The following is a 25,581-nucleotide window of genomic DNA, read 5'->3' as shown; positions in this document are numbered from 1 at the left end:
AATTATTCCCTAAATTGGATATGCCAAGTGTATATGTGATGTGTAGTATTTTATGGTGTCACTTGACACTTGTATTGTGATGTTGAGTTGTCATGTGACATGCCCTTGAGAGGGAAATGTGGGAGCCAATGCATTTTCAAACCCCATTTAGTTTCCCCAAAGGATAACTTGATTAGAGAGTCATGGGTGAACTCACAATACTGGTTCCCACTTTTTGACCAACTTTGACACTGATATGAATATTTTGAAAAAAACCTTCACTTTCCGACACCTATAACTTTTAAACCATTAAGAATTTGAAGATGATATAAACTAGTGATTTTGAACATCTTGTTTGTAGATTCCAAATATATTTTTTCCAAATTTGTTTGAATAAAATTTTATTGATTTTTCCATCTCCCTCAAAAAGTAGTTTTTTACAACAAACAACATTTTTTAAGAGTGATGTGTATCCCGAAATGCATAATTTTTTTTTCTATAAATGATAAAAACTTAATTATTTTGAATTTGGGTTTGTAACATCAATACCCAGGGCATGCAGTGGTTTGATAGTGATATGTTGAATATTTTTCATTTTATTAAGTTTTGAAGTTCGACTAATTATAATTTAGATATAGGTGTACGTTTGAACACATAACTTGTTCTATATATATCAAAATTCAATTTTCTTTTTTTTTGTTAGAAAGAAAACATCAATACCTAGTGCCTAGATATTTTTCAGAATTTTTTTGAATTAGTTTACTATTTTTCCCAATGTGTTGAACAAAGAAGTTCATGTTCGGTGAAAAACCTACATTCATAAGAAATAAAATAAAAATATATTAATGAAATTAAATATATTAAAAATTATACTATTTGGAAATCTTATAATAAGGACTAAATACTTAAAAAAATAACTTTTAAATGAATTAATTTGACCCCCCAAAAGCTAATGTAAAATTGGTTTTTTATCAGCATTTGATAGATGGAAAGGAGACTCCATTGCAAGTATGATTTAGAAGTAGAGAGGTTATATCCAAGAAATTTTGATCTAAGAGCCTTTGATTTAACTCTCTTCAATTAATTACTTAGAATGGGACCTCTTAAAGCTTAAATCATTATATTTTTTTTTAAATGTACGATTTCAGCAAAAATCAGGACGTACCAAAAAGTGGGAACCAACTTTGTGAGTTCACCCTCATTAGTATGTTCAAATCAAGTTTGACCCGTAGACAAACTTTAGGTGGGTTTTTGGGGGTTTAAACTAACTCCTAGGGTTGTGTTTAGGTCAATTTCGAAGGCCCACTTGGTATACCTATGGGTAAGGGTCAATTTGAGCCATGTGCCACTCACATGGGAGTGTCAAGTCACCTCAAAAAGGGGGCTTTCCAAGTTGGACGAAAATGGAAGAGGGAATCATGGGTAGACAAACTTCCTTGTTTCTAAGGATAGGTGCACCTCTCCATCATGTCACCACCTTTTTCAAGATTCCAAGGAAGTGGAAGTGTGAGGGGAGCCTACTTAGGGAAGATTTTCAAATTTGGGGGGGATTTTCAAATTTGGGGGGGGAGGGGCGGGGGTCACCCACTCTCCAATCTGGGAGACTAAGTTGGAGTAGTATTCTAGTTGACAAGATAGGAAAAATTGGCTAAGAAAGGAGACTAGGAAGGGATTTGGGTAGCTCTTCTTCAACGCACAAAACATTGTCAGGAGTAAAGGTTGGTGGTATTCCTTCCTTAGCATTAGTAGCATTCATGTTGTTGTATGTGAAAATATGACTATTTTGTTTATGAGTTGAATGTAAATCTATGCTTTTGAACTATGTTTTTCTTTTGAAATGTGTTTTGGTTGATTTATTTTAGAATTTCCCTTGTTTGTATATTCATTGGAGTCAATACTAAACTCACTCTTGGGAGGGAAGAGTAATATTGGGGTGAAGGAAATTAGGACAATCTATGGGTGTAGAGTCTCTCTTTCGGGAAGAGAGGGATAAACAAGGATTTGAGATCCTTGTTGTTGTTTTATATAAATTTTGGGGGTCATAAGGGAAGTTTTGGCTTGAAGCCTTTGGGGGTCATAAGGTATGTTTTGGGTCATGTGAGAGACCAAGTAGGAGGTTGTTTGAGCCTTGTGAAGGCATTTGAATGTAATGGTTATTTGCAGATCTCCACTCAGATTTTGGTCCACCTTCACCCCATTGTTTTGAGTCACTTGGTGACTTTGTGTAAGCCTTGGGTTGGGTGTTCTTGTCAAAATGTTTTTCGTCTATAACATGTATTTTGTATGTGAGTGTTTGAGTATGTGTGTAACCTATTTGGTTCTTGGTTCTCCTAGCTCGAGGGTGGCCTCTTGTAGGCCTAGGTTGGGAGGTGAGCCTTCATGGTCATATCCAAGGCTTTAATTATAGGTTGCTTGTTGGAAATAGGAGGAGAAAGAAAGAATGTCATCCTTGTGACAATTTTGAGGAAGTGTGTTCTTCTCATGTATAGCGGATTTTACTTCATATGTGTGTCATGAAGAATTTTGAGAAGAAAAGTTGTATAAGTTACCCTTGTTTCTATTGAGTTTTAAAGAAAGAAAATGTATCCATTTCCTTGAAGAAAGAAAATGTATTTATCTCCTTATTTTGGTTATTCAATAGCTTGAAATCAAAGAGTTAAGTGGTAGTATTATTTTTAGTTGTAATATCTAAGGGAGAAAATGAATAAGAAGCAATATCTTTGTGTCCAAGGGGTTGAGCTTAACTGGTTAAAACACCAGGTTCTCACTATGGAGACCCAAGTTCAATTCCCAATAGGGACATTTGAAGTGGAATTCTAAGTTGTGACTCTTGGTCTTCTATAGGATGGGGAAGGTCTTGGGGTCAATATAGTCAAACATAATAATAATAATTCAAAGATATGTAATGGGGATGGGGCCCCCTACTGTGTCCCCACTGGTTCATAGCTCCAGTCAAAAGCTATTCAGACTTTGGCCAATTACCGATTAAAAAAAAAAAAACCAATATCTTTGTTATTAAATTGCAACTTTATCTAAATCTAGTTAGTAATTAATCTATACATTAAGTTCTAAATGGAAATATTTGCACACATTTATTCACTTAAAAACATTCCTTATTGCATATATATACTTGTAGTAAATTTGTTTATAGCAAGGAATTTAAATCAGAATATAGTTATGGAAAATAATTTCAAATGGTATAATGTGATATTCATTTATTTGTATAAATAAATATTTCAATGCTACTAAAATAAACTACTTTTAAAAATTATACAGTGAGTATATATTCATGAGAATACAAATATTTTGACTTCCATACATATCTTTGATTTGTAATAAACTGGAAAATGTTTATGAACACACACACATACATATATAGAAACATTTTATTAACACATATACATTTTTGGGGGCCGAATTGAAATAATAATAATAAAAAATTAAAACAATGAAAGGCGAGCTACGAACTTCACCCGTAATACTGCGGGCTCTGTGAGAGCAGGAGGGCGCGACGCATGGTGCGTCCGCAGTGGGGCGACCCACTCCCTTTGAGTTTAGTTCTCACTCCCTTGAAAGAAATTGCTCATATATTACCTATGTGATCTTCAGTCTTGACGTGAAGAACATATTTGTAACCATAATCTTCAAAGGTAGCTTCACACTATGAATAATACCATTTTTCATCATTATTTTGTATAGCTCTTTTGTTACATTGTTTTCCCTCTAAATGAATAGGGAAAGCCAGATAAAAAAATTAAATTTGACTTGATTAAAACTACTATTTCTTTTACAATGCATTGGAGGGGTTTTGTTATATCTCAAGATTCCTCTTGAATAGTGGAAATTGTCTTTTATGGTAAAAGTAGAGGCACATCTAGAAGGTTTGTTGTTGGTGTGAGAAGATCATTACCATTTTGTGCAAACTAAGATTAAAGTTGTTTTGTTTCTTAGACATGAGGGTTAATAAAAAACTGGGTAGTGACTAGTGTCCTTATCACCTTACCATTATGAATAATTCATAACCTGGTCATTTTTTATTGCAAGCACTATCAAATTTTGTAAATAGATATTTATTGAAGTTGTGCACCTTTCTTTTGAGTTGTTCATCCCCAAAGGATCAAATTTGTAGTGGAGGTAGATAAATTTATTAATTCTAGGCTCGTCCTAAGAACCTTAGTTCCATCTCTTCTTCTTATCGTAGAGGCAAAGATCCACACATATGAAAATTTGGTGCAGGAGCATCTAGGCCATCTAGGAACTCCATGAGGTCAACTAGAGGATTTTTTTCTATAATAGAATATTTGTGTGGTCATAAGGTCTTAGGAGGTCATTTACAATGTATTTGGGTCAATTTGGTTTCATAAAGTCTATCTTATAACAATCGTACAAAATGTTGTCAAATAATGCAATTGTAGCTCGTGGTGAAAAATTATGGTTTTATAGTGGTTATGCAAGGTTGATGTTGAAAATGATGTAATAAGGTCATGGAGACCATGTTATGCATGTTTTGGGTCTATATTAGATTGTTAGGAAATTGGTCAAGTTAAAATTGATTGAGTTGTCAATATTGCAAAATGTTGTAAATATTGAATAAAGTGCAAAGTCTTTGGAGTTGAAGAGTCATATGTTGTAGTGGGTTGGTTAGATCGTTTGAGTTCCAATGGTAGTGTAAACAACATTGTAATGTGTCCAAATATGCCCCGTGAGGTCAAGAAAAGGGTTGGAAATGTTGGAAACACAGTTGTCGTTGCACCAAAAGATCAACTTGTTAATGCCCGATACAACCGCATGACACACGAGAGGCAGTTAATCCATGTGGTAAATCCATCACTTGCACTACACAACACAAGGAGACCAAGGGCACAAGCATTTCAACAACACCCCCCCCCCCCCCCCCCAGCACAAGCAGGGGGTTTGAACCCGTGACCAAGCTCTGATACCACTTGTTGGAAACACGGTTGTCATGGCACCAAAAGATCAACTTGTTAATGCCTGATACAACCACGTGACACATAGAATCCATGGGAGGTGGTTAAGACATGCCACAAATCCATCTCTTGCACTGTACAACACAAGAAAATGATGTATGTGGAAGAAAATCAATGAAACTCCTTTGGTTTTTTTTTAGACTTTATTTGCTGCTCTATAGACTTGTACACATTTGTACGGCCTAGAAATGAACATGTATGTATTGGGATTGATGGATCATTTAATCTTATTCCTATTTCACTTTGTATCGTTAATTTTCATTAAGTTTGAAGGGATTTATGGCCATTTTAATGTAGGTTGCTTGGAACCCTGCTTAGGGTTACCCGTTTTGGGAAAAACACCATAACTTTTGTTTCCACTATTAGATCTTTATGTAAATTTGGGGAAAATTTTGTACGTATGTTATCTACAATTTGACTGAAGAGATTGACCTCAAGTTGTGTTGTGTGAAAGTTATGAATGATAGTTCCTTGCATTTCACAATGAAAATTCTGAGTTTAAGCCCTGGTAGAAGCATTATCAGTCGATTTAATAGCCATATGTTCTAGAGTAACCCACACTCATTTCTATATATTTTGTAGAAGAGCCAAATAAGTATCCTAAAATGTCTTTACTTTGGTTAGATTCCACCCGTATAGTTAATTATGATCAGGAAATTAGTTATGGAGGGCTACAAGGTCAAGATTAAAAAATTATGAAAATACACTAAGTCAGAGCCATAAAGGTGAAATAATCATTCAAAGGTGCTTGAATTGTGATTATTTATGGTTTTCCTCATTTCTTTGCATCACAATTCCAAAAGTTCAATTGAAGAGTTATTATTCTTATTCATTATCTCATTAATAGGTGTGAAATAAAATTGGTGTGTTGGAATTGGGAGGTCGTCATCACAAAGGTTGAACTTTGAATTACCAATTAAAGTGATTTATATTTGAATATTCAACTTATTGCAAAACTTGTTTGCAGTTTTGATGGTCCCACCAAATAATGTATATACAATCCGAACTTGAACATTTCTAAAATGGTGATCTACAACTTCATTGAAGTAGGTGACACACACTTCAGTATTATCACTATCAATTATACCAAAACTAACCACTTTCCCATTTCCTTTCTTTGTGTTGAACTATGTTGAACACACTTAGATGCTGAGAAGAGGGGTCAATCAGCATACATCAATTTTATCTATTCATTAACATTAAGAGCTATCAATTTAGATCATCAAAAATAAAAATGAAGCACAAAATCCATAATACTAGAACACCAGGATTTTTACATAGAAAATTCAAGGAGGCAAAATTTACGGTGACGATTAGCTCACAATATATGAAACATCTTTTTACAAAATTTATTTTAGGCTCACTGTCAAGGAAGCTCACTTCTCCTTGAATAGATTTGTAGGCTAAGGCGCACTACCCCAAGGCAAGATACAATGATTACAATCTGAAGATCACTTCTCTAGAGAAAGGTATAATAAAATTACAATATTATGCACAATGTGAATTGCTGAAGAAGAAGCATCTGAAAAATGTTTGTAGTGCAATCCTCTTTGTAGCCCAAATTATTATGTCATATAGATTCAAAGCACTTCATAATCATCTAAAATATCATAGTTATATTTCACAGATTACAACATTGCACATCAACACTCACATCCAAAAATTATTTGTTCTTTCTTATATATCCTCTACACCATCCACAAATATCACTTAGGTTGGCTCAAATAGGACCTATCAAATGAAACATGTGACCCAGAACTAGTCAACTCCAAACATGTAGATTAACCACAAAAATAGGTTGTGGATCAACTTGGCATAAAAATGAACCCTAATCATATCATAGCACATATTTCAACATCAATGAAGTAGGTCTGGACCATCCACAAATGTCGAAACACATCATATCAACCAATTATCAATTCCACTATCAAGATTGTTTATAATTAACCTCTTTACCATTGAGGAGACACTCAAAACATTATGTAGACCAAGAACAAGGAATTTAAGACCATTTACATAGTTTGTACAACATCTCCTGAAGAGATCAATCATCGTATGTTAGTGCATAAGAGCAACATCACCAAATTAGCAAATACTGTGCAAACCAAACCAACTGCATGAAACCATTATGAAGAATACCATGCACTGAAGCACCAATAAATTTGAAACTTTTGTCATTGATCCAAAACACTATCTTCAACCACTTACCAAAATCACAAGGCCATACCAATCATTTTGGTAGAATGCAAAATATTCTAGTGACCCAACTAGGACAACTTATACTGACGAACTATGAACCAGAGATCCAGCACTTGTAACTTTCTCTATACAAATAATCACAACTTGGAAATTGAAATAGTTGTGCTTGACATCCTTTAGATCATTACTCTAGGACTACATACAAAAATCATGCAAGGGGGAAGAATGTGGAGTAAAATACCAACACATATACACAAGGAACCAAATTGTTCAGTACTTGCATGAATTCCCTCAAGCAACCAAATCAAAGTTTTGAACAAAAAATATCATAGAATTGTCACCCAAGGCATGTAGACTTCAACTAGGATAACCACAACATATAAACAAATCAAATAGGACAAAACATACCATCTACTCTATGATATTTACTCAAGACCAATATAATGTCATCAAATAACTCTCCAAACTATTTTCTACTTCTTTGATCATTGGCACAATTGCTCTCCAATATCATCATTACATACATGCATCATCAAATACATCAATGACCTTTGCACAGACTCCAATTAACTCCTTAGTGACAATACATATTGTTAGACATCAAGTTGACATCAATGACAACACATATTACCAACAAACTAGTGGGATTTTTTTCTTCATAGTTACATGACCTTTTATCATCCACCTAGTTTAAAATAAAATCAAATTTTTTATAGGCGTTATACTTGGGGTATTTCTTTTCTTCCATAGAGATTCATGTATTCCAAAAATCAATCTCTTAGGGTTTGATTGTGTGGAAGCCCCAATTTATTCTATATTTGTGTTCTTCAAATGAAATCTTGACATGTTGTATAGGTTTATCTTGTTCTTTGAAGAAGAAAGTGGGATCACCAATGACATCATGTTTTGTGCATGTAATCTCTAATTCAAAGATTACAATCCACCTATATAATTAAATTAAATAGCATTATTATTAATATATTGTAAATGATATAAAATGAGAATGTTATATTGTAATACAATCATTTCAATATTTGTTGGCTCGCCTTGTGTTACAAATAGTAGAAAAAGTATATATTGTGAGTTGTAGTATAGAGCCCTTTTGAATTATCTTTGAAATTATAAAATTGTTATATTTTCTTAGTAAGGTATCTTTATGTAAGTTGAGTCCATATATAAGAGAGACCTAACTTGTATCTAATTATTTCTTTGATGCCTTGTCGAAATGTTGCAATGCTCAAGACTTGGAGATGCAGATGTATGACTAGGTCAACATTATTAATAAATTTGATTGCATTTTCCATCAAAGAGAGACATAACTTAAAGGAGATGAAATATTCCTATAAAATTCCATTTATGTTCCATTAGTTGATAGTTATTTTCTGGTTCAAAACTAATAATATATTGTTTAAAGTATCAATGTTTGTGTAAAATCACAAAAATAAAAAATAGCATGCAATTTTAGATTTCTGTAAAATGAATAAAGTATCCATGACAAATTTCTAGTCATATTAATATATATATTGGAATGATAAATGTAGTTTAGAATTTTTTTCGTTACAAGAATTCTTAAATATGTATGTAACATAATTTTTTTTTTAATAATTATGATTATCCAAGGTACTTGGGAAAGGGTAAGTTGCAATGGTAAAGAAGATGTAAAGATAATAAAACTGCATGTACCCAACAATTAATTTGGAACTCTTAGTAGGAATTATTTGGTTGAGACAAACTTGATCCTACGGATGAAGGAAAAATTAAGAAAGATGGTGAGAAGAGTAACACAATTGACTTTGTCATAAGATAAGATGTCCAAAGTAAATAAATAATATATTAGAGATACAAATTAGTTTGTAAAATTTTAGAGCAACAATAATGAGTTATTAAATATAGATGGTTTGAAAATATATATGTTTTATTGTAAAGAAATTGACATCATATTCAACATATATATGTTATTTGGGCTTGAAAAAAACAATCACTCAAAATATGTAACACGTAAAATTTTCATGGTCAAAATTTTAAATGATATCAAAAGAATTAATCACATATTGATTTCACAATTGACCAATAGGGAATGATTTTCTACCAAACTATGCCTTTTTGTAAGTATAAAGTTAGATGGAAACTACAAGAATGTCATGAATCTAGCCCTACTGTCTTATTCAAAGGCATTCTTATAAAATGTAAATATTTTTAGTAAAATTATATGTTCTATGCTCAAAGGTTTTAAGTCCTATTCAAATCAGGCATGAAATATAGTTTGAAAACGCTTTCATGAATATTTTCATGCTTATAATGGTAGTGTGACAATTTTGTAGTTCATAATCAATTCCTATATTTACAACAGCTAAATTGTAATTATAATATTATATTATATTATATTTTATTTACTATGCAAAATGATTACTATAAATATTTAATGATGATTAAATTTTAAAAACATTTATACTTTAATTGTACATTATTCTATCAAAAAGTCTTTAATATATTAAGTTATAATAGAATAGCTTATTATAAGTTTTTTTCTAATATTTTAATATAAAATATATTAAATTCTTTGTAGAAACATTATAAGAATTTAAAATTAGAGATTGGAGACATGTAGGGACTAGGGGAAATTCATAATCAATTTTTAAATAATAATAATTTTGCTTTATGTTAAATTGTAGTTTGTGGCCTTCATCACACTCCTTGTTGGTTGTGGATTTTCTTTCGTGTATTACATTAGGGAGGGTGTTGTCTAGCCTTATGGCAACAATTTTGTTGGTGGCATACTCAATAAGTATTTCCTCATGGAGCAAGGAGGGTTTTGGTGCTACATCCATTTGGTTTGTACCCTATCTGTCGGGTTGGATTAGCTCATGTCCTTGCTTGGCAGGTTGAGTCTTTGAGTTGGTTTTCGTGGGGCGAAGCTTCCTTATCCTCACTACATTTTGGTGGATGGTAATTTTCTTTATCGTTGTGTTGGGTGTCTGAACTTTATTTGGGTGATGATTTTTGTCTGGTAGATTGAACTTCTTTGGCTAATCATAGTGTGGATACTCAGGCTCTATCTAGTCAATATTTGTTTCCTTGCTCATTCTTTGTTATGAGTTGGCATATTTTTATCATTTGATCTGCAAATTGGTTGTTTTGATTTGGTAATCATGTTGTGGTGAGACTGTGTAGGATAGTTTCGGTTAATCATTGCTTGGTAGTATCCCAGTTTGCCCTCTACTTGCATGATTTTGTAATGATGACTACTATGAGTTGGCATATTTTTATCATTTGATCTATAGATTGATTGTTTCAATTTGATAATCAATCAGTGGTGAGTTTCTATAGGATGGTTTCGGTTAATCATTGTTTGGTAGCTTTCATTATCCTAGATTGTCGTTTGCTTGCATGATTGTGTAATGATATTTGGTTGTGCTTCGATCACTCCTCTGGCAAGTGGATTTGTTTATCATGTTTTGGTATGTTGGTTCTTGCACGTTCTGTGTGGTATTGTGCTTGGCCTTGGATGCATTCATGATGATATGTCATTTGGTTTGGCTTATATACGAGCTATGCTTGTTCTCTTCTCATGTTTTTCTCTCTGTATTCTAGCGACTCTTCTCATAAAATAAGATGGTTTGTTTCATTTGAAAGGCATTGTTTTTTATTAAGGTAAAAATAGGTTTTGAAAGGACCCCGAAACCCTTTACAGAAGGAACTTAAAAGATATAGCATTTAAGAAACCAAATGGAACAAACCGATGAAAAGCCAACAAAAAACCATAGAAAACCAGCTAAAGCCCCAAAAAGTCAACAAAAACCAGCCAGACCCGAGAGAAGAAACTAATTGATATTTTTCAAGGCATTAGCCAAGGTATTGCTAATCCCATACAAGTCTTTGATATTTTCCCTAAGATTAGGGATATCCTTAGTAGAAGCAGCCGCAGCTTTCTTGACACTTGCCCTAGTCCTCTTTGCAGCACCACCTGGAGTAGCTTCTCCACTGCCAATCTCGATAGTTTCTTCATCCATGTCAAGGTCCACCACCAGTTTAGGAGAGCTGGAATTATCGAGGATCTTAGCAATATCCTCAAGGTTTTTAGTGACAGCTGACAGGATATTAGGGATAATGCCCAGCAAATTTTTTATTGCCGCATTCCCTTCTCCTCTAGATCCTGCTTCCATTTTATCTGATCCCTGTCATAATCCTTCCTTTTCTCGTCTGTCTATTTCCCATTTTTTTCCAAGTTCTTCAAAAGTTCATATGTCCATCTGTCATAATCCAATCTAGCCTCGGTGAGTTTTTTAAGGTTATCCAGGAATAACACTTTACCAACACTTTCCTTATCCTCACTTAAATTGTCCTTAGTCATATCCTGCTCAGGTTCCTTGTTCTCCTCCCTCTCAAAATTCACATCTTTATCCTCATTATCCTTGTCTTCCATATCCACCATAGGTTTGTTGTTGTAATTGCTAGGGCTAGCACTGTGGATTGGGCTGTCATTATTGGACTCATTCTCACCACCTTCATCCTCTACACCCACCTCCTCATCTTTCCAGCTGTCTTCACCATCAGAATCATCCATATCCATTTCACTGCCATCTTTACCAGTTTCCTCTGTATCAATCTTTTCTTCATGGGTTTCCATCCTAGAGGCACTCTTACTTTTTTTGCTAGAGGTAGCCTTCTCCTTACTAGATTCACCTCCTTCCAGTTTTCTCTTTGCTTTCCCTGGAGAGGCGGATAACCTCTTGTTTTCTAGCAAGGTGAGGGTTTTACAGTGCTCATAAATGAGCAGCAAAAGCCCACAATGGAGAACTAGATTTAAGGGATTCTTACTCTGTTTGTTGAGGGACCTAAAAAGGTAGTAGGGCAGGGAAACCTTTTTGTCATGTCTAAAATTGTTTAAAAGAACAAAGTGATAAGTGTGGGCCCTATAAAAGCAGCCCTCAACAGTAATATATTCCATTTTGGCATTCAAAACCCAGCCCCAGATTTTCTTGATTTTGGAGGCTTCATAGTAACCCCTTGTGGCTTTGCCAATTTTAGCCCTCTCTTTTTCCTTATGCGGGAAAAGATTAACCGTTTTGTTGGAAACTTTGAGGTTTCTAAAAAGAATTGAGCCCTGAGTGGGGCATACCAATCACAGTAGCTCTAAGACCCACGTCTAGTTTAAACTTTACCCCATAGATTTTAAAGGACCCATTACACCAATTTTTCAGAAATCTTGGACACAACAATATTTACCCTACCTTTGTCGTAATGCACCAGCTTCTCCATAAAGCTTGTGAGGGACACTTTTTCCATCTTTGCCCACACTTTTGGCATCGCCTTCCATGTTGACGTATTGTCTGGTTCCTCCCTCCTTAAATCTCTTCCCATTTTTGAATTCAGAGTTTTAGTTCTTTTTCTCTGCAAACTCAACACTTTTTTCCCATAGTTACTCAAAATTTTGAAAAGGATGACCCACAAATTGTGCGAAGTAATATTAAAATTGGTTGGGATTCTGCCGCTTTGCCAGATAATCATTACCTTTCCATCAAAGCATAAATTATTCTTATACCCTATCATGATTATGCGGTCCTTCTCTCCCCATAAATCTGTCCTTTCTAAGGAGCTCTTTAATATTCATATTAATATCTTCCCCATGCCACATCATTTGAGAATCAGAATTAACTCCTAGGTTCGCTAGACAGTTCACCACCATATTTTTCTCTCTAAAGGCATGTTGAATAATTATTTCTTTAAAACTGGCGATGATTTCCCTAGCTTTCAAAATAATGTTTTCAATTGACCATGATGGCTCAGACTCCCCCTTCAAACACTTGATAATATTAAGTGAGTCTCCCTCAAGTCATACTTTATCATTATTAAGGTTCTTGGCTATAATTAGGGTATTCAGAGCAGCTGAGGCTTCAACAAAATGACTAGTTTGACTCCCCAAAGGACCAGCCACCGCCACAATGCAACTTCTAGCGAAATTCTTGACAATGCCCCCATATCCAGCTTTACCCGGGTTCCCCTTAGAGGCCCCATCAAAGTTAGCCTTAACCCATCCCTAAGGAGGAAAGCACCAAACTAGACCTTCTCTTCCCTTCTCCTTACTAGGTATAGTAGTAGAGAGGTTCCACCTATCATTGAAGTCATCTTTAGCAGCAGGTCCATTATCAGTACCATAGATACATTCAAATATACTCCTATAATTTTTATCCACCACCACTTCAAGAATGAAACTTTTATCCCTAAAAATCCTATTGTTGCGCTCTTTCCATATATTCCATATAACATTTGGGAGAGTAAGTTTCCAAGTCTCCACAATCTTTGGATTGGAATTAGGGCAATGCCATTGCTGCCAAGATTCCCCTAGGAAATTCGAAAAAACCCAACTCAAATTCCACCTGCTTAAGATGATTTTCTAGATTTCTTAAATAAATGTACACTGATTAAGAATATGGCAACCACTCTCTTCTTCCCTACAACAAAGAGAACATCTATTAGGAAAAACAAAACCTCTCTTTTGAAGGTTGTCCAAAGTAAAAACCTTGTTTTGGATGAAAATCCAAAAAAAGCTATTAACCTTAGGAACTAACTTCTTGTTCCAGACTTTAGCCCAAATAGGAATTTCTTCCACAACTTCATTTTGGATAGCCACATCTGAGGATACAAAATATTTCCCATCTTGGGTTTTCCTCCATATCAATCTGTCTTCTTTGTTGTCTCTAGGAACTTTAGCAAAGAGAGCAATCTGAAGGAATTTTATCTCCAGACACTACTGGCTAAAATCAATCCATTTCCCATTTCTCTAGTAGTCTCTGACCAACTCCCCAAACCTGCTTTTGAGCCAATCTTTCCAGTCATTAAGGATTGGAAGTTCCTCCAGAGGGTTATCCATTATCCACCTATCTTCCCAAAATCTTATACTCCTACCATCCCCTAGATTCCACATTCGACCAACAGCGGCCCAACTTTTAGCCAATTGGACTGCATTCCATATAGCAAAACCTTCAACAATAAAAGATTCATTTAAAAATTCTTCCTCAGAAGGTTGCATATGAAGATATTTATTTTTCTAGATTAAATTCCATTCTCTTTCCTCCCCTTTCATTCTCCAAATTTGTTTAGCAAGTAAAGCCTTATTCATAGAACTTATATTCCTTAAGCCCAGCCCCCCTAAAGCCTTAGGAGAATAGATTTTATTCTAGGCAATAAGGGGAATTCTGTTTTTAACTTCCACCCCCGACCAAAGAAACTTTTTTTGGATTCTTTCAATTGCTTCCACAAACTTTCTAGGGATTTTGAACAAACTAAGAGCATAAAAAAGCAAGTTTTGGAGAGTGGCTTTGAGCAGAGTTACTTTTCCCACTTGACTTAGGACTGCCCCTTTCCAACCAGTCAATTTTGAGTTAAATCTATCCACCAATTTATTCCAGAAATTATCCGCAGGCTTAATACACAGAGGAAGCCCCAGATAAGAAGAGGGAAGCTCAACTATTTTACAACCGAGAATTCTTTCAATCCTTAATTGTCTTTGAACAGGGGTATTGATAAAGAACAAAGAGCTCTTATCCCAATTAATTTTTTGACTAGAGGCAGATTCATAAATATTCAACACATTCTTCATATTTTTATCTTCCCTAATGGTAGCTTCCCCCATAGTGATAGAATCATCAACAAACTGTTCATGAGTACAAGTGAAATTGGATGAAGATGGTTTCAGTCCTCTAAGATTGCCTTCTTCCACATTTTTAAAAATAAATCTACCCAGAGTTTCAGCTAAAATAGTAAACAAGATAGGGGAAATGGGGTCCCCCTATCTAAGACCTCTAGAAATTTTGAAGAAACTTGAAGGGGGTCCATTTACAATAACAACAAAAGAGGAAGTTTCAATAAGTTGAGAGAAAAGATGAATAACTTTTTCACCAAAACCAAACGCTTTCATAATCCTTAAGAGAAACTGCCAATTCACTCTATCATAAGCTTTAGCCATATCTAACTTCAGGAAAAAAACCCTGATTATTGGCCACTTTCAGAGAATGGATATTTTCATGAACAGATATAATGGAGTCCAAAATCTATCTACCTGGGACAAAACCATTCTGCTGGACAAAGATTATTCTTGGAAGAATTTCCAAAATTCTGGAAGTAAGAACCTTGGATAAGATCTTGTAAACAGAGTTATAGAGACTAATAGGTCTAAACTTATTGAGAGAGTCTGCTCCTGGGATCTTCGGAATTAGGACAATGAAGGTAGCATTCAGTTCTTTTAAAAGCCTTCTAGAGCCAAAGAATTCTTTAACACCTTTACAAATGTCAGTCTCCACAATATGCTAGAAAAATTGGAAGAAGAACATAAGAAAGCCATCTGGACCAGGAGACTTATCTCCCTTAAAGGAAAAAACCACCTTTTTGATTTCCTGATTAGAGGGAATTTGGGATAAATAGTAATTGTCTTCCACAGTCAGGGTAGAAGGAATAGCTTGCAACATGATGTTTTGATTACTGGTATCCAGGTTATCCACTTCTCCCAAAAGGGTGCCAAAATGCTCCAGAGATTCCTTTCTAATATCATTTTCCTCTACTAAAATCCCTTTATTATAGGATAATCTGGATATCATGTTAGTTGCCCTATGCTTAAGAGCAGTTAAGTGAAAAAACTGAGTATTTTTATCACCTTCCTTCAAGAACAAGGCTCTAGATCTTTGTCTACAGAATGTCTCTTCATTATAAATAATGGTGTGGTATTTAGACAATAGACCATTTTCCACAACCCTCAATTCATCAGACAACCCATTCTCTTGGATTCTATCCCGAACATATTTTATTTCAGTTTTTATTTGACTTTTATGTTGGGAAAAATGGTGTCTCAACCTTGCATTTATGCGAGGTTACTATTTATAGTAAGTTTTTATTTGAGCACGAAATGGTGCGAAACTCTCCCTGAAGCTTTTGGTTGGCTAGATAAGCATTCCGGTAAAGTTGCGTCGCAAGGTCACAGCTAGTTTTGAAGATATTAAAGTTTTCATCTTGGAGGGGTGCAATAAAATGTTTAAACTTAATTTTGGGGACTTTAGAGGCTCCGAAACGCCCTGAAAAGTGGCTGTAACTGGCGAAGCGGGTTACAAGGTGATAGAGCACTTCGCGAGCTTTCCGGTGCTTCAAACGGTTCGTCAATCGGACACCCGGTTCTCAAGTTATGGCCTCCGGAAGTTTGTACTCCTGAAATAGGAAAAATAATTTGTATCGAATACATAAATGAGCTGTAAAAAGGGAGCGACACGTGTTGATGTGTGCTTTAACATGTCATAGAAGGGAGATAAGGTCGGTTACACCTTATTGGGTGGTTTTAGCCCATGGTTTTGTAATACCGTTTGACGGTTTCTTGTATTGTATCTCCTATTTATGAGGTGTGTGAGATAGAGGTTGTGTGTAAGAGTCTTATGGCTATTGAGTTGCCTCTAAATCTCTGATTAGTGCTACTCCTGTGAAGAGCTTGCTCTGCAAGTATTTTGTAATCTGTTTTTTATTACTGAATAAAATATTGAGCTGCTTTTGGAGGATGGGGTTTTTCTCCCGAAAGGGTTTTCCCCACGTAAATCATTGTGTTGTGGTATGAATGCTATTATATCTATTTCTATTTTCTGTAACTGTTGTAATGATCTGAAAAAGTTTTGCATTACCCTCCTCTCAAGGTTAGTGTAGGAAGTTGTTTCCGCTACTTAACTTCCTTACAAGTGGTATCAGAGCCTGATCTCCTTTGGTTTCAATTGTGGGCAGTTGGGTTTTTTGAACTAATCCAGATTTGAGTGGGAGCTTGTGCAGAAGACACTTTTTGATCTTATTGCAGGAATATTCAGATGGCGAGTTCATCAAGGAGAATAGAGGTGGAGAAATTTAATGGAAGTAATTTTGAGATGTGGAAGCTAAAGATGGAAGATCTGCTAATAGATCGAGATCTTTGGGATGCTGTTGATGCGAATGTCCAAAGACCCTCAGATCCTACTACAGCAGCTCAGTATGATGTTATGGACCGAAAAGCCAAGGGTCTAATCAGACTGTGCCTGGCAGACTCTGTTCTAATCAATGTCCATGAAGAAAACTCTGCAAAGAAGCTATGGACTAAGCTTGGTGAGATGTATCAAGTGAAATCTTTATTAAATCAAATTTTCTTAAGAAAGAAATTGTATTCTTTGAAGATGGAAGAGGGTGGATGAATTGCAGACCACCTAGAAGCATTCAATATGATTGTGGCTCAATTAGTATCCGTCGGTGTTAAGATGGATGAGGAGGAGAAATGTCAGATCTTGCTTTGTTCTTTGCCTGATTCGTGGGATTCTCTTGTTATGGCTATCGGTAGTACTTCTGTTGTTTTGAAATCTGAAGACGTGGTGGGTGCCCTACTCGGTGAAGAGATGCGAAGGAAGGTATCCATCAGTTCAAAGGAAGCCCTAACCGTTCGTGGAAGACCTAAGGAGAAAGGCAAGAAGAATGAGAAGCACGGCAAGTCCAAATCCAAAGGGAGATCGAAATCTCCTGGAAAGTCCAAAGTCATTTGCTGGAATTGCGGTAAACCGGGTCACATCCGTAAGGACTGCAAAGAAGAAAAGAAGAAGAAAAAGAAAAAGTTCGATTCTGATTCTGAGTCCGACAAGGAAGATGGCGATGCATTTATTGCGGCTTTGGCGACTCATGCAGGTAATGATGCCTGGCTAATTGACTCAGGTGCATCTTTTCATATGACTTCCAATAGAGATTGGTTTTCTGAATATGAAGGATTTAATGGAGGTAAGGTGTACTTGGGTGATGATTCACATCTAGACATTGTTGGTCGAGGTAAAGTTAGAATCAGGTTTTCTGATGGTAGAATAAAAAGGATTAATGGTGTGCTGCATATTCTTGGATTAAAACGAAACCTGTTATCTGTGAGCAAACTGATAGATGCGGGTGTGCAGGTAATCTTTTCTGAAGCAGGATGTAAGATGATTAAGGGTGCTATGGTAGTTGCTAGAGGTGTCAGGTTTGGCACTTTGTATAAGCTTGAAGCATACACTATTGAGTGTAATAGCACTTCTGTAAAAAGTAAATCTGTGGATACTTCATTGGAAGATTTGAAGGTTTCACCTTCAGCAGATGGAAATGGTTTTTGGGTACCTAAGGGTGCTCTTTCGTCTGAAGCAAAGTTACCTGCAGAGAAGACTATGTTATGGCACCAGAGACTTGGCCACATTGGAGAAAAGGGTCTAAGGACCTTGAAAAATAAAAACCTTGTTGAAGGTTTGAATGACTGTAACCTTGACTTTGATTTCTGTGAGCATTGCATTTATGGAAAACAAAACCGCGTTCAGTTTTACTCGAGTTCTCATAAAACTTGAGGTGTTTTGGACCTTATCCATTCTGATGTGTTTGGTCCAGTAGATGTCTCTTCGATTGGAAAATCCACATATTATGTTTCATTTATTGATGATTTTAGTAGAAGGACATGGGTATATTTTCTAAAGAGTAAATCTAAAGTTTTTAGTCGTTTTAAAGAATTTAAAGCAATGGTTGAGTTGCAAACTGGAAAGAAAATAAAATGTTTGAGAACTGATAATGGCGGTGAGTTTTGCTCTAATGATTTTGATAGATTCTGTAAAGACTGTGGAATTAACAGGCAGAAGACAACTCCGTATTCTCCACAGCAGAATGGAGTTGCAGAAAGAATGAACAGGACACTGATGGAGAAGGCTAGGAGTATGTTGAGTGGTGCTGGTCTCGAACAAAAGTTTTGGGCTGAAGCTGTTGCCACTGCTTGCTACCTGATTAACAGGTCTCCTACATCAGCTCTTGTTGATAAAATGCCTATGGAAGCATGGTCAGGTCACAAGCCTTCATTGAGACATCTTAGAGTTTTTGGTTGCGAGGCATATGCACATGTGCCAAAGGAGAAGCGAACAAAGTTGGAGAACAAGGCTGTGAAATGTATCTTCATCGGGTATAGTTATGGTGTGAAAGGATACAAGCTTTGGGACCCTGTTGCACAAAAGGTAATTCACAGTAGAAGTGTTATTTTTAGAGAAATTAAGTCTCCTTCTGTTACACTGCAGCCAGAACAGACTAAAAAGGAAGATGTGATTCAACTTCCTTCTACACCTGAAAGAGTTGAATCGAGACCCCTAGATAGGCAAGAATTTGAGGAGAGCTCATCTAGCTCTGAATCTTCAGAAGAGGAGGAAGAACCTCCAACTCAGCTTGTTCGAAGGTCTACAAGACATAGACAACCACCTGAAAGGTATTCACCTGATGATTGGAGATGTATTTTTGCTTTGAATACTAGTGTGGATGAACCAAAATCTGTAGAAGAGGCATTAGGTATGAATGATGCAGAATCCTGGAAGATTGCTATGGAGGAAGAAATGGCAGCTTTGAAAAAGAATGATACATGGGATCTTGTACCATTGCCTGAAGGACGAAAACCTGTTGGTTGTAAATGGGTGTTCAAGAAAAAGATTGGTTCAAATGGAAGCATTGAGAAGTATAAAGCAAGGTTGGTTGCAAAAGGCTACTCTCAGGTTGAGGGTGTTGATTACGGTGAGATATTTTCTCCTGTTGCAAAAATGACGTCCATTAGATTTTTGCTTTCTATTGCTACTGCTTATGATTTAGAGGTTGAGCAAATGGATGTGAAAACTGCTTTCCTTCATGGTGATTTGGAGGAAGATATTTATATGACACAGCCGGAGCACTATGTGGTGAAAGGCAAAAGTAATTTGGTCTGTAAATTGAAGAAATCTTTGTATGGCCTCAAACAAAGTCCTAGGATGTGGTACCAAAAATTTGATACATATGTGTTGAGTTTGGGATTTGAACGTTCTAAATCAGATCACTGTGTTTATTATAAATCTTATGGTGATCATTTCTTATTCATTGCATTGTATGTTGATGATATGTTATTCATTGGTAAAGGGAAAGGTATGATTTCAGAACTGAAGTCTCAGCTCGCTGCTAAATTTGAAATGAAAGATCTTGGTGCAGCAAAGCACATTCTTGGGATGGAAATTAGAAGAGATAGGGCGAACAGAAAGCTATGGCTTGGCCAGAGTAAGTATGTGAATTCAGTGTTACAGAGGTTCAACATGCAGAATTGTAGACCATTGAGTGTTCCTTTTACAGTTGGAACGAAACTATCTGTTTCAGATTGTCCTACATCCCCATTGGAGATGGAAGACATGAGCAGAGTGCCTTACCAGAGTGCAGTTGGAAGCTTGATGTATGCTATGGTCTGTACTAGACCAGACATTGCCCAAGCAGTGGGAGTACTTTCTAGATATATGTCTAATCCTGGTAGAGTTCATTGGGATGCAGTCAAAAGAGTCTTCAGATATTTGAAGGGTACTTCAGAGTATTCTTTGTGTTATCATGGTAATTCAGTTGGAGACATGACTTCCCTTGATATCCATGGTTATGTGGATTCAGATTGGGCAGGTGATATTGATAGCAGAAGATCCACCAGTGCTTATGTGTTTACTTTGTTTGGTGGTGCAATTAGTTGGATGAGTAAGCGACAGGCTGTGGTTGCTTTATCCACTACTAAAGAAGAGTATATGGCAGCTACTCATGCTTGTAAAGAGGCCATTTGGCTTAAGAGACTGTGTTCGGATATTGGAATAAAACAAGGTACAGTGACAGTTTACTGTGACAGTCAGAGTGCAATTAGCCTAGCTAAGAACCTGACATTTCATGCCCGGACCAAACATATTGATGTTCAGTATCATTTTGTTAGAGATATGGTCGAAGATGGTAGGGTGAAGCTGGTTAAGGTGGACACTTTGATGAATGTTGCAAATGCTTTAACTAAGGCTGTGAGCACAGAAAAGTTTAGATGGTGTTCAGAGTCTATGGGCCTTATGGACCCTAGCAATTGATTCATTGTGTTGACATTCCCTTCCGCTCATGCAAGGTGTTCGACAAGTGGGAGATTTGTTGGGAAAAATGGTGTCTCAACCTTGCATTTATGCGAGGTTACTATTTATAGTAAGTTTTTATTTGAGCACGAAATGGTGCGAAACTCTCCCTGAAGCTTCTGGTTGGCTAGATAAGCATTCCGGTAAAGTTGCATCGCAAGGTCACAGCTAGTTTTGAAGATATTAAAGTTTTCATCTTGGAGGGGTGCAATAAAATGTTTAAACTTAATTTTGGGTACTTTAGAGGCTCCGAAATGCCCTAAAAAGTGTCCGTAACTGGCGAAGCGGGTTACAAGGTGATAGAGCACTTCGCGAGCTTTCCGGTGCTTCAAACGGTTCGTCAATCGGACACCCGGTTCTCAAGTTATGGCCTCCGGAAGTTTGTACTCCTGAAATAGGAAAAATAATTTGTATCGAATACATAAATGAGCTATAAAAAGGGAGCGACATGTGTTGATGTGTGCTTTAACATGTCATAGAAGGGAGATAAGGTCGGTTACACCTTATTGGGTGGTTTTAGCCCATGGTTTTGTAATACCGTTTGACGGTTTCTTGTATTGTATCTCCTATTTATGAGGTGTGTGAGATAGAGGTTGTGTGTAAGAGTCTTATGGCTATTGAGTTGCCTCTAAATCTCTGATTAGTGCTACTCCTGTGAAGAGCTTGCTCTGCAAGTATTTTGTAATCTATTTTTTATTGCTGAATAAAATATTGAGCTGCTTTTGGAGGGTGGGGTTTTTCTCCCGAAAGGGTTTTCCCCACGTAAATCATTGTGTTGTGGTATGAATGCTATTATATCTATTTCTATTTTCTGTAACTGTTGTAATGATCTGAAAAATTTTTGCATTACCCTCCTCTCAAGGTTAGTGTAGGAAGTTGTTTCCGCTACTTAACTTCCTTACATTTTACTCTTCAAGATATCCCCAAAAATCTCTTTGTTCCAGATTTTGAATTTAACCTTTATAATATTGAGCTTTTTAGCTATTCTAAAGAGAGTCGTACCCTCAACCTCAGAATTCCACCAATCAACAACACACACTTCCAAGGAAGGATGAGATAACCACACTTTTTCAAATCTAAAAGGGAAGTTTCTCTTAGCCGAAAAAGAATTGGCAGTAAAAGAGATCGGATAATGATCTGAACCAATTTTGATAACAGATGCAAGAGAACAACTATACTTGGCTAACCAATCAGGAGAAATTAAGGTTCTATCTAAATTTACTTGAATCAGGTCAGCTCCGGTTCTTCTATTAGTCCAGGTATAGTTAATCCCTTGAAGATCCACATCCATAAGAGCTTGATCATTAATGAACTCCATAAGGTCTTGTTTACCATCTAGCTGCAAAGGGAGACCTCCCATCTTCTCTTCCTCTTTTAGCGGAGTATTGAAATCTCTCATTATTATCCAACTTTGATCAGCAAACTTAAGTCTATCTTCAGCAAGGCTTCTCCAATATTTAGCTCTCCCAGTTTTGGTATTAGGCACATAGACATTAGTTAACACCCATACAAAGTTATCCTTGATATGTTCAAGCTACACGAAGTTCCTATTAAAAGCAGAGATGATTTCCTTACCTTTAATGGTTTTTTGGTTCCAAAAAATCGCAGTTCCTCTAGAAGCTCCCTTCAAGCTAGATCCTATAACTCCATTATTTTTAAAAATTCTAATCTTTTCCACTTTATCCTTACACATCTTGGTTTCCTGGACAAGGACCACATCTGGTTTATGATCTCTTATGATGTTTCTTAACACATCCTGCTTATGAGGGGCATTCAGCCCTCTGATATTCTAGGAGATTATCTTCATATTTTAACTGGAGATAGGGCTGACTCGATGGAACACTATGTTCCATCAGCACGGTTCTTCCAGCTTTCCTGTTCCCTTCGGATGTTTTAGAGATGGTCTCCCCTACTTTTTGTTTTGACTTCCAACATCTACCTTTTTCTTGTTCTTGCTTCTAGTTGAGATACCTCCATTGGGTTCCTCCTTATTTGATTTACCCTCTTGCGTACCAAGAATCCTAAGATTTCCTTCCAGGATATCCATTACCACCCTATGAGATGGGGTTTTACATTGGAGAGGCTTTGGGCTTCCATTTGTTAGAAGCAATAAGGGCTCAATATCAAAAGGGTTAAACTCTTGAGCTTCATTGAAGTTTTCCTCAATTGATTTTGAGAAAGAAGAACAGGCACAGCTTCTTTTGGACTTACCTCTTCCTTCTCCTGACTGATAGAACCAACCTCCCTGTCCTCTGGATCATTGTTGTTGTTTAACTCTCTTCCTTGTTCCCCTTCTTTAGTACTCTCTGTTTGGTTATTAGAGCAGACACAATCCTGATTTTCATTATTACTGTTCTCACCCTTCTTAACCTCATTTTCTGGTTCCATTACTTCCTTATTTGGATCACACTCAATTGATGGGTCTCCTTTTTTCTCAATCATTTTCCATTTCTTTTTATACTTCACATTGTTGTTGATCTTTCTTTCCTTACTCTTCTTAAGCGGACATGATTTTGCCCAATACCCCAATTTTTTGCAATGGAAATAGGCAAATGGGAGCGATTCATATTCAATAGCTTGGGTCCATTTCCCTAATTTAGAAATAATCTCAATTGATTGGGGCATATCCGTCATTTGATTAACATTTACACAGATATAAGCAAAGACTAACCTTGATTTAGCAGTCGTCATTGGGTCAATTGAAAGAAGTTCTCCAAAAGAGTTCGCAATACCCTTAAAGACTTCCTCATTCCAGAATTCCAGTGGAATACCTGGGAGGCGTGTCTAGACAGGCACTGATACAAAGAAGGATTCATCAAGGGATAGGTTAGGGACCCATTTTTGAAGAGCCAAAGTTGACTTGCCGAACATCCATGGACCTTCACATAGAGCCTTATTCATATCTTCTTCAGAGTTAAAAGCAAAGGAAAAAAACCTCCTGGGCAATGCTGCCACATCCACTTGACCTTTTAAAACCCATTTCCTCCTTATGAAATTCCTAACAACATCAATGTTAGGCCTAAAGCCAGCAAATCGTCCAACTAAAGTCATAGTTAAACCCATGACAATCAGATCTACCAATTTGTCCGGAACAAAAATAGCAACCAACCCTGAAGCTGGATCAGAGATATTTGTAACTTTCGGAAGCCTTGATTTAGCCAACGGCTTCACTCCAAAAAGCAAAGACCATTTTTTTTCTTTACCTCTATCATGTGGGTCCCAAGTTTTGGAATCTTTGTCCTCCACTGATTTACCTATATCCTTGTCCTCTTATGCACCTTGAGACACCTGTCCGCTTGCTTGATTGCCAGTTCTGACCCCAGGGATACTGCCTTCCACAGGAAATCTACCATTCCCAAATTTGAAATTTGTGATTCCCACTCGCCGGTCTCCTTGTTGCTCCACACCCATCTTGTTGTGTTATTTGAAAGGCATTGTTAAGGCTAGGAAGTTGGTGGCTATCTTCGAGGTTATGGAACTTGCAAATGGTTTGGTATATGCGATGGTTTCTCATCTTCCTGTTATTATCTTGGCTTCTTCTATGGGCTATTCTTTGGCTTGGTCTCATTTTGGTTCCTCTGGGTCTACAACATCCCCTCCTGCTTCTTATTTGGATCATTTTGTGTTTTCTCACGATGTTTGTCTTGGCAGGTTCTCTTGTAGTGATTTCTCTTCTTGTTCTTGGTTTTATATTAATTAGTGGATTGGAGAAATGTGCTTTATAGGCAAGGGTGGCTCGTGGTCGAATTTTTGGCTGATCCTTCTATTTTTTGGATGGATGATGTTCTTCCTGATGTTTCACAATGGCAATTTACTCTTGTATGCCTCTTATGGCAGCTTCCTTTATATCTAATGATTTTTTTATGTAATTTGGGAGGGTTTTGGTGGAATGTGCCCAAGGGACCTTTGTAATGGGTAGGTAGGCATGTGTATTTTGAGCAATACTGAAGGGTTTTCTTACTGGTTCTTTCCCTTCAGTGCTCCTTGAACCAGACACCTTGTACAAATAAATAAAAATATATTAATATAATTCAGTGGTTTACCCACTTTTATCAAAAAAAAAAGAAGAAGTAATAATTAGAAGCTAAATAATAATTAATAAAATATATATTATAAATAATAATTATTAAAATACTTAATTATCATTTTAAACTAATAAAATATAATTTTATATTAATATGATTATTATTTTTATAATAATTTTTTGTGTTTTGTTAATAATTAATTGAATTATAATTCATTTAATGTTTCAAAAATTATATGGTAATAGATTTACTTTTTTAACTAGTAGTATTATTATATTATTATAAATTAAATAATATAGAATCATTATATTATTATAATAATAAACTATTAAATATAGTTGATAGTAAAATATGGGGGAGGAGTGAGTGAAGCAAATTTTGGTGAGGATACCAGAAGTAGAGTAGGAGATTTGGAAGGGAAGGTTTGGGGAGATGTAAAGGAGGATAGGTGACCATGGGAGGAGATTACAACAA

Source organism: Cryptomeria japonica, chromosome 11 (genome assembly GCF_030272615.1).
Source record: "Cryptomeria japonica chromosome 11, Sugi_1.0, whole genome shotgun sequence".
Taxonomy (NCBI): domain Eukaryota; kingdom Viridiplantae; phylum Streptophyta; class Pinopsida; order Cupressales; family Cupressaceae; genus Cryptomeria; species Cryptomeria japonica.
Note: the sequence above shows the minus strand (reverse complement) of the source record.